Genomic DNA, 9513 nt, shown 5'->3' on the forward strand with positions numbered 1-9513 from the left:
GCAGGAGGAGGCTTCTGAGGTGCTGGCAATGTCTGCTTCTTGACCTGGGAGGTAGTGATAAGGGTGTGTTTATTCTGCAGCTACTCACTGACCTGTGCGCTTACGACTCGGGCACACGTTTACATGTGTGTTATACATCAATTTTTAAAGTTAAGAGTAAAAAAGACCTTGGGAGATATATTTAATGAAAAAGCTCAATATGTAGTTCCTGATTGTGAATTAAAGTTTGACTACTATTTTGCCAGTTAGGATTAGAATTGCTGTTGATTTGCAGTAAATAATCTTTATTATATCTAAGTCGTTTCCTTTGAGTGCTTGTTTCACGAGGATTTAAGTAGAATAGGTGCTAAATTATGCAGTACCTACTGCTTCAGGGATGTGGGGTAAAGGGTATGTTCATGTGCTGCTACCGATATATAAAATGGAAAGCAATCTGGTAACAGCTATTATTTTAAAAATATGTATATGCTTTGGCCCAGCAATCTCAGTTCTCGCAATGTATTCTTTTTTTTTTTTTCCTGAAGCTGGAAACGGGGAGAGACAGTCAGACAGACTCCTGCATGCGCCCGACAGGGATCCACCTGGCACGCCCACCAGGGGCGACGCTCTGCCCACCAGGGGGCAATGCTCTGCATCGCTCTGCCGAGACCAGAGCCACTCTAGCGCCTGGGGCAGAGGCCAAGGAGCCATCCCCAGCGCCCAGGCCATCTTTGCTCCAATGGAGCCTCACTGTGGGATGGGAAGAGAGAGACAGAGAAGAAGGAGGGGGGGGTGGAGAAGCAAATGGGCGCTTCTCCTATGTGCCCTGGCCGGGAATCGAACCCGGGTCCCCCGCATGCCAGGCCGACGCTCTACCGCTGAGCCAACAGGGCCTGGCAATGTATTCTATTGAAACAAAACCACTAGTTTCAATAAAATGATTGAAGCAAAAACATCCTGAAACATATGCATGAGGATATTTATTGGAGCAGCATTTTAAGAGGCAACACACACACGAATTGTAAATACTATGCATGCCAATTGATAGGGGAATGACTGCAAAAGTTAGTACCTCCACATTTTGGGACAACCATTAAGAGGAATACATTTGTACTCTACCAGTTTATATGTGTAAATTTTATTTATCAATTTTAGAGAGAGAAGAAGAGAGAGAGAAACATCTATCTGTTCCTGTGTGTGCCCTTACCGGGGATCGAACCAACAAACCTTTGTGTATCAGGACGAACCAACTGAGCTATTCAGTTAGGACACTACCAGTTGATTTAGAGGGATTTTATGAAAATTGTTTTAATTAAAAGAGGCAAAAAATGAAGTCATTTTGTAAATGACAAAAAAGAACCTATATTGAATATGCATGTGTTTGTTATCTGCCTATATATAATCATATGAGTATGGGGGAAAATGTTAACAGCTAGAATGATAAAATGATTGCTGGAGGTGTAAGAGCTGATGGAGTAACAGAGAGGGGAAAACAAGAAGTGAGCCAAGGAGGAAAAGAAAGATAAAATGAGAACCAAGGGGTTTCCTGACAGCTCTGTGAGTCAGTAATCTCCTATCACAGGTGAACAATCAAACACAGTCCCAGAGACACTGTTATATTGTACTGTTCCAAATCAAACGGCATAACAACTGCACTGTGCTTTCTGCTGTTCAGAGCAAATCTAGCGTACTACATCAATTTCAGGATACCGCACTAAAAACAAAACAGAAATACATAAATTGCTTTTCCTGTTATAAGAGGGTGGTTAAGAATCAGACAAACTGGCTTCCAATTTCCTTTCAGCTACTTGCTTAGCTGTGTGCCCTTGGCAAACCGCCTAATCCTTCTATGCCCTTTCTTCTTCATCTGTGCCAGGGAGATAATCCTGCTTCTTCTCTCTTAGGCTTATTGTAGGAAAACTATATATGCATGCCAGGACTGGCATTTAGAATAAACTCAATAAAAAGAATGAACGTTGTCATTGTCGCTAAAGTATGTATGTGTTGTAAGAATTAGAATTTACATATAAGCAAGAAAATAATAACATAATCCCAATCTTACCTTCCAGAGTTAACTATGGTTAACTTTTGAATGTTTGTACACTTATTTATTCACTGTGATCTGAAAAATCATTACAAGACTTGGTGATGGCTTAGCTGAGACACAGCAGCCACCAAATGCCTGAAGGGGTGTGATACGGAAGAGGCACAGCCATGCTCCGGGAGGCTCAAAGAAGCAAGCCTAAAGCGTGACAATGAGAGCTGTCCAGCACGGAGACGGGCTGCCCACACCACGGGGACCTCCTTGCTGTAACAAAGAACACAGTCTTGGCTGGCGACCATTTCTCAGGAGAATTGCCTGCGCTGGAAGAGAGGTCAAGCTAAATATCTCCCAAAACTCTTTCTAACTCAAACACTTTATGATCAAAAAGCAGTTGCTGGGGGTACACATATACTAGATTCACAGTCCTCATAAGACAACTGGTGTGGTTCTTACTCTACTACTGAGTGGGAAGGATATTTCTAAATTTGTTGCAGGAAAATTAATAGAAAACTCCTAGCATAGGTCCGGTAGAGGACCCGTCCCTCATACAAAATTGAGGACGAGCAATTCCACCACTTAAGCCCACTCCATATGGAGAAAGAAATCAGAGAGAGGGGTGGGCCTGAAAGAGTTGACCTTGTATCGTCTCTTCAGGTGCTGTTTGTCTGCTTTCTGAATTATTGTGGTCTCTTCCTGGGAAAAATTACAGACTGGCAAAAATTCATAATAATCACTCAGGGGGAGAGAAACAGAACAAACAAACAAACAGAAAATGCATTAATGTGGTTGGAAAAAAAACTAAGAACATGAAGTTAGGGGAGAGAAGGCTAAAGGTCTAAAGTAAGAACCACCCAAATGCTTTTGATGTTTGATCAATTATTATCTTCTTATGCTTCCTGCTACAGATGCAGCTGGAATTTCTGTAACAGGATGTTTAAAAAGATTAAAGAGGAGCTGTAGCGGGGTTCTGAGGTGATAAGAGTCCTTAGAATATGTATCTTTGGACGTTTAGAGTATAAGTTCCTGTACATTCTTAAAATAAACCATCTATTTGTTTTTTCTTTTTTTAAAGAAACAAGTAAAAATTGTATTTCAATATGGCTGCTTCCTGCCCACAGGGATATAGAAATAACAGAGCAAAGAGAGGGTGGTGGTAGTTCAGTCTGTGATCCATGCTGCTTTTTAATCAGCTTTGACTTTTATCCCTATATTTGATAAGTGTTTGAAATTTATTTGGATTAAACCTGTTCATCAGAAAATGGATTATTCTGTGGTTCAAGTAGGAGAGTTGGGTGGAATATGTGACCACAATGGCTCAATGTGAAGTTAAACAAAAAGTTGGCCCTGGCTGGTTGGCTCAGTGCTAGAGGGTTGGCCTGGTGTGTGGATGTCCTGGGTTTGAGGCCCAGTCAGGGCACACAGGAGAAGGAAACATCTGCTTCTCCATCCCTCTCCCTCTTGCTTCTCTCTCTCTCTCTCTCTCTCTCTCTCTCTCTTCCCCTCCCGCAGCCATGGCTCGATTAGAGCGAGTTGGCCACGGCACTGAGAATGACTCCATGGCCTCCACCTAAGGTGCTAAGAAGAGCTTGGTTACTGAACAATGGAGCAATGCCCCAGATGGGGAGAGCAGTGCCCCTAGTGGGCTTGCTGGGTGGATTCTGGCTAGGGTGCATGTGTGAGTCTATCTCTGCTTCCCCTCTTCTCACTGAATTAAAAAAAAAAAAAGATTTTGGTAAAGGAGTGTGTGGAATTAAAGTTGGGACAGGCTGAACTGACTTAGAGTTAGAAGAGTATTCTCAAATGTAAGGAATGACTCACTGCTATTCAAGACTTCCTGCCATGTCGGCTGCTTATCTCCACGTTCTCCATAAATTTGCACAGGGCTCTCAACAATAGCGTTTTAATAGGGTGTTCTCAGAACTTCTGATATTAGTCATGAATAAGCTGTTTATTCAATTCTTTTTTTTCTAGCAACCTAGGCCAATACCCAGTGTATGCTTGTGCTCTCTCTCTCTTTCTCTCTGTATATATTAATAATTTTTTGCTGAAATTTTTCTCTTTGAGAATAAGTTGCAGACATAATGCCCTTTCTCCCTACTTCAGTGTGTATTTCCTGAAAACAAGAACAATTCTCTTTCATAACCACAGTACAATTATGAAAATTATGTCACAACTGATTCAATAATATTACCTAATCTACAGGCCTCATTCAAATTTTGCCATTTCCCCAATAATGTCCATTATAGTAAAAGAAAATTCCAGATCATACCTTGCATTCAGTCATCAAGTATCTTTATTTTGGTGTCCATTAACCTGAATAAATTTTTCACACTTCGTCATCTCTCATGACCTTGGCATATTGGAGGAGTTCCAGGCCAGGTGTTTTGTAGAACATTTCTCAACCTGGGGTTGACTGGTGTTTCCTCATAATTAGATTCAGGTTATGCATTCTTAGCAGAAATACCACAGAAGTGACATTGTGATCTTTGCGGCTCATGGTATCAGGAGTTGATGTGTTCCATGACTGTTGAAATTACATTTAATTACTTGGTTAAGATAGTGTGTCTATCAGGTTTCTCCACTTTAAAATTACTATTTTGAAGAGAGCATTTGAGATCTTGCTTCCCAGAATATGTTGTCAGTTTGGCCCAAATACACTCTTAAAATAAGATAATAAATTACCTTTCCCTTTGTTGTTAACAAGTATCTTGTGAAGAGTCACAGTGCAACTACATAAATATCCCATTCCTCATCAAACTTCACCCCCTCGCTTCACCCGCATTGATGATTCTTGTCTGAGTCAATTACTGTGATGATTGCCGAATGGTGATTTTATAATTCTATCATCACTTCTATATTTTTTAGTTGGCATTCTACGGTAAGGAAAAATTTTCTCTTCTCCATCATTTGTCTGGCTATTTATTTATATCAGTATGGACTCACAGATTCCTATTTTACTCAATGGGCCATAATACGTTATTGACACTATTTATTATGATGTTCAAATTCTCCCTGATTTGGATTGTGGGAGTCTTTTCAAACTGTCCTTTTGGTATGTCCTCAAAATCCTTTTAGCTTCCTAACTTTATAATACAACAGGATATTCTAGGCTTTTCTTGGGTTTTCCTAACACCAGCCCTGAAATCAGCCACTTCTCTGAGATGCCCTAGTTCTTTAGTGGAGAATAGTATTTAGAAAAATTTAGGTTCTATCAAAATATACTATAATTTGTACTGGTGTGTTATTGCTTACAGTCCCTCCCAGGGAGCAGGCTCTATCTCTCCCTCCCTCCCTGTCTCTCTCTTTCTCACACACACACACACACACACACACACACACACACACACACACACACACACTTATAAAGCAATGTGCTCATGCTGATATTTCCAATTCCACCAGCACTGCAGGGTTCACCTGAGCCTTCCCCTTTCCATAACTCCCTTCTCTGACGGTGAGAAGTGCATGGAACCACAGTCGTCACTACTACACTGAACCGCCCCTCCTGCACTCTTCTCTCTGTTCACTCCAGTGCAATCTCCTGTCATCCTGAAACCAACCAGTACATACCCACTTTGTCAAATACCTGAATCCACTGCTATCCGTGCTACATCGCCAATGTGCACTCTCCCTTAGGGGCCCAGACGTGGGCCGTTTCAGTCTATTATGCCTATAGTAGAAATTTCCAGCCCTGGCCTGGCAGCTCAGTTGGTTAGAGCATCATTCCAACATGCTAAGGTTGAGGGTTTGATCCCCGTTGAGGGCACATTCAAGAATCAACCAGTGAATGCACAAATAAGTGAAACAACAGATGGATGTTTCTCTTTCTCTCCCTCTTCCTCTCTCTCTAAAAATTAATTTAAGAAAGAAAAGGAGGGAGGGAGGGAGAGAGGGAGGGAGGGAGGGTTGATTTTATTTATTGATTTCATGGAGGTGGGGAAGAAGTACCAGCTCATAGTTGCTTCATTTTAGTTCATTGCTTGCTTGTTGCTTGTCGTATGTGCCTTGACCTGGCAAGCTCAGCGTTCCAGGTTGACGCTCTCTCCACTGCGCCACCACCAGTCAGGCTGGCTCACAGAGGTTTTTATGGAAACTACTCTTTTGGGTTTTACATGTCCTTTATTTTCACTCCTTTCCCTAGGATTCAAACATGAGTCTGGTCCGTGCCTAGAACCACTCCTTTCTCCCAACCCTTTCTTGTGGTCCTCTCTTCCATTAGGATGAGATCTTTTTTAATCCTTCACACACAGAACTTTCAACACACATGGAACCAGGTCCTCCAGACTCTTCTGATACAAGCCAGAATGCGTAAGCTTAAATTCTCAACACTCCCCATCACATTTGTTATTCTCTCAAATTATCTGCATTAATAGTTAATTCAGGAACTCCTGAAGAACATATCACCCCAGCAGCACAGAAATGAAAGGACTCCAGTCCCGTCCCAAGAATCTCATCCAAGGAAAAGAGCACCCTCAAGATTTTCCTGGCTGGCAGAGACAAAAGGAAGCCTGGAGCTTCCAGTGTGAAGATAGCCCTGGGCCACATTTGATCACAATAACACTACTGTCCTTCAAGGCTCTTAGAATACCATCAGCAGGGTGGGGATGTTCAGCTGTTTTTCTAACAGTGCTAATAGACACCTAATCTATCATTCCTGATTTCTCTTGTTTCCAGGATTGGCCAGGTTAGCAAAGTAGTCTGTGGCTGTGAGCCTGAAGGGTTTTAACTAATTAGTGCATAGAATCAGCTCAAGTTAATGACCTTGATGTCATTATACCCTTCCCTAGCTACTGAACTAGTCACAGATTTGTTACATTTGAACATTTTATTACTAAACTGGTACTTAATAACATGCACTTACTTTACTGGAGTTGAGATAAAACCTCCTGATTATGTGAAAGATGCACATGCAAGACAGGTGACACTGAGTTAAAGCCATAGTACATGAAAGCCCCAGCGTCACAGACACTAACAGGCTCTCTACGGTGCTTAACGAAACGGTGTCTTTACTAGAATGTAGGCTCATGAGAGCTGGGGGCTTTTTTGTTTGTTTGTTTTGTTTTTTATTTGAGAGAAAGGGAGGAAGAGACGGAGGGAGAAAGATGAGAAGCATCAACTCCTAGTTGCTTCACCTTAGTTGTTCATTGATTGCTTCTCATACTTGACAGGGTTGGCGGGGAGGCTCAAGCCGAGCCAGTGACCCCTTACTCAAGCCAGCAACCTTGCGCTCAAGACAGCGACCTTGGGATCATGTGGATGATCCTGCGCTCAAGCCAATGAGCCTGTGCTCAAGCTGGTGACCTTGGGGTTTTGAACTGGGAACCTCAGCATTCCAGGTCAAAGCTCTGTCCACTGTGCCACCACTGGGTCAGGCTGGGAGCTTTGTTTTATATATTGATGGTTTATTTACTATATAAATATGCCTGTCTCATAGTAGTTAAAAAAAAAAATTTGTTGAATACTTATACCTGGCAGAAGAGATACCATGATTGTGAAAGTGGTTTTCCCAGGGCGAGGCTTATCTTTTGCACCCGGGGTGTGCTGAACCTGGCAATCTCCCCAAATGTGGGAACTCAGCAGCATAGTTTCTGATAGTGGGAGACTGCGTAGTGCCCTCCCCTGAAAAAATAATTTGTTGAATATTTCAAAATGTTTGGTGGCATAATAGGACAAAATTAAAAATTATCAAATGAAATCCTGAAGGAATTACTATCCAATTATCAGTATTCCAAGCAGTATCAGTGAGAATACTAAGAACTTGGGAAAAGATAACTATGAATGTGGCCTGAAGAATAAAACCTACCTGGAACTAATATAAAATAATGAATGTCAATGGTACTTAAAAATAAATAAATAAAAAAAATCCCCCCCAACTCCCATCTTCAGTAGTTCAAAGGTTGGGGGAGAGGATAAGTCTTGCTAAGAATTTACCTTGATCCTTAAAGGAACATTTAAAAACTTAATGCCCTGGCCAGATAGCTCAATTGGTTAGAATGTTGTCCCAAAGGTTGTGGGTTTGATCCCCCATCAGGGCACATACAGGAACAGATCAATGTTTCTGTCTCTCTCTCTCTCCCTTCCTCTCTCTAAAAGAGAAAAATTAAACTTCATGTGTTTTGGGAGTAGCTAAGTGAGTGGCCTGTTATAACTCATAGGTTCAGGAGACAAAGTTTAAAGCAGAAGGGGGAGAAGGAGACATGTTCACATAGTAGAGGAGACACTCGTCCCCGCCTATTCACGGAGCTGTGTTCCAAAACTCCCAGTGGATGCCTGACACCACGGAGAGTGCCTAACCTATGTATACTGTTTCCCCAATACTACACACTATGATAAAGTTTGACTGAGTAACGAAGGTGGCTGCCGTGAGGTGGCGGGCTCAGTGGCACCAGGCGGGGGCAGTGCCCACCGGCACTGTAAGACCGAGCTGGCAGGGCAGCGCACAGGGAGGGAGGTGGCAGCGCACAGGGGCTCTGCTGCTTCCCTTGGCTCCTTGGCCTCCACCCGCAGGCCCTTGTCCCTGGCCCACAGAACCCCACCGTGGCGGCAGGGGCATGTGGCACTGGGTCCAGAAGCTTGGTTTAGATCCACCACATCAAAGTGACACAGAACTATTTACACAGGCACAGGTTTCCTCAGAATGGCCTTCACACACCTCAGACATTTATAGATAACCAGATCTTTCATTTCAGTACACTCGGTGGACCTCTGTTCCAAAGAACGTATCTGAGAGAGAGATCAATTTATTGTTCCTCCTATCTATGCATTCATTGATTATTTATTCATTCATTCATTTTTGAGAGGAGAGACAAAGAGAAGGGGGGGAGCAGGGAGGAGCAGGAAGCATCAACTCCCATATGTGCCTTGACCAGGCAAGCCCAGGGTTTCGAACCAGTGACCTCAGCGTTCCAGGTCGATGCTTTATCCACTGCACCACCACAGGTCAGGCCACATTCATTGATTCTTGTATGTGCCCTGACAAGGGATTGAACCCATGATCTTGGCAAATGGGGACGATGCTCTAACCAACAGAGCTACCCAGCCAGGGCAGAATGGAACACAATTTAACAATTTAAAACTTATGAACTGGCCTGACCAGGCAGTGGCACGGTGGATAGAGCATCAGACTGGGATGTGGAGGACCCAGGTTTGAGACCCCGAGGTCGCCAGCTTGACCGCGGGTTCATCTGGTTTGAGCAAAGCTCACCAACTTGGACCCAAGTCGCTGGCTAGAGCAAGGGGTTACTCGGTCTGCTGTAGCCCCCCGGTCAAGGCACATATGAGAAAGCAATCAATGAACAACTAAGGTGTCACAACAAAAAACTAATGATTGATGCTTCTCATCCCTCTCTAACTCTCTCTGTCTCTGTAAAAATAAAAAACAAAAAACAAAAAAAAACTTATGAATTGATTCCTTCTGGAATTTTCCACTTAGAATTTTCAGACGTTGGTTCACCACAGGTAACTGAAACCTCGGAGAGCAAAAGTGCAGA

General features: G+C 42.9%; 1 non-coding gene across 1 annotated transcript; it reads left to right on the plus strand.

The window, feature by feature from the left end:
- Positions 1 to 7481: 7481 nt before the first annotated feature.
- On the plus strand, positions 7482 to 7645 carry LOC136383683 (U1 spliceosomal RNA). The gene has a single exon (XR_010747491.1). It is a non-coding gene; the product is annotated as a U1 spliceosomal RNA (small nuclear RNA).
- Positions 7646 to 9513: the final 1868 nt, after the last annotated feature.

This window comes from Saccopteryx leptura, chromosome 11 (assembly GCF_036850995.1).
Source record: "Saccopteryx leptura isolate mSacLep1 chromosome 11, mSacLep1_pri_phased_curated, whole genome shotgun sequence".
Lineage (NCBI taxonomy): Eukaryota > Metazoa > Chordata > Mammalia > Chiroptera > Emballonuridae > Saccopteryx > Saccopteryx leptura.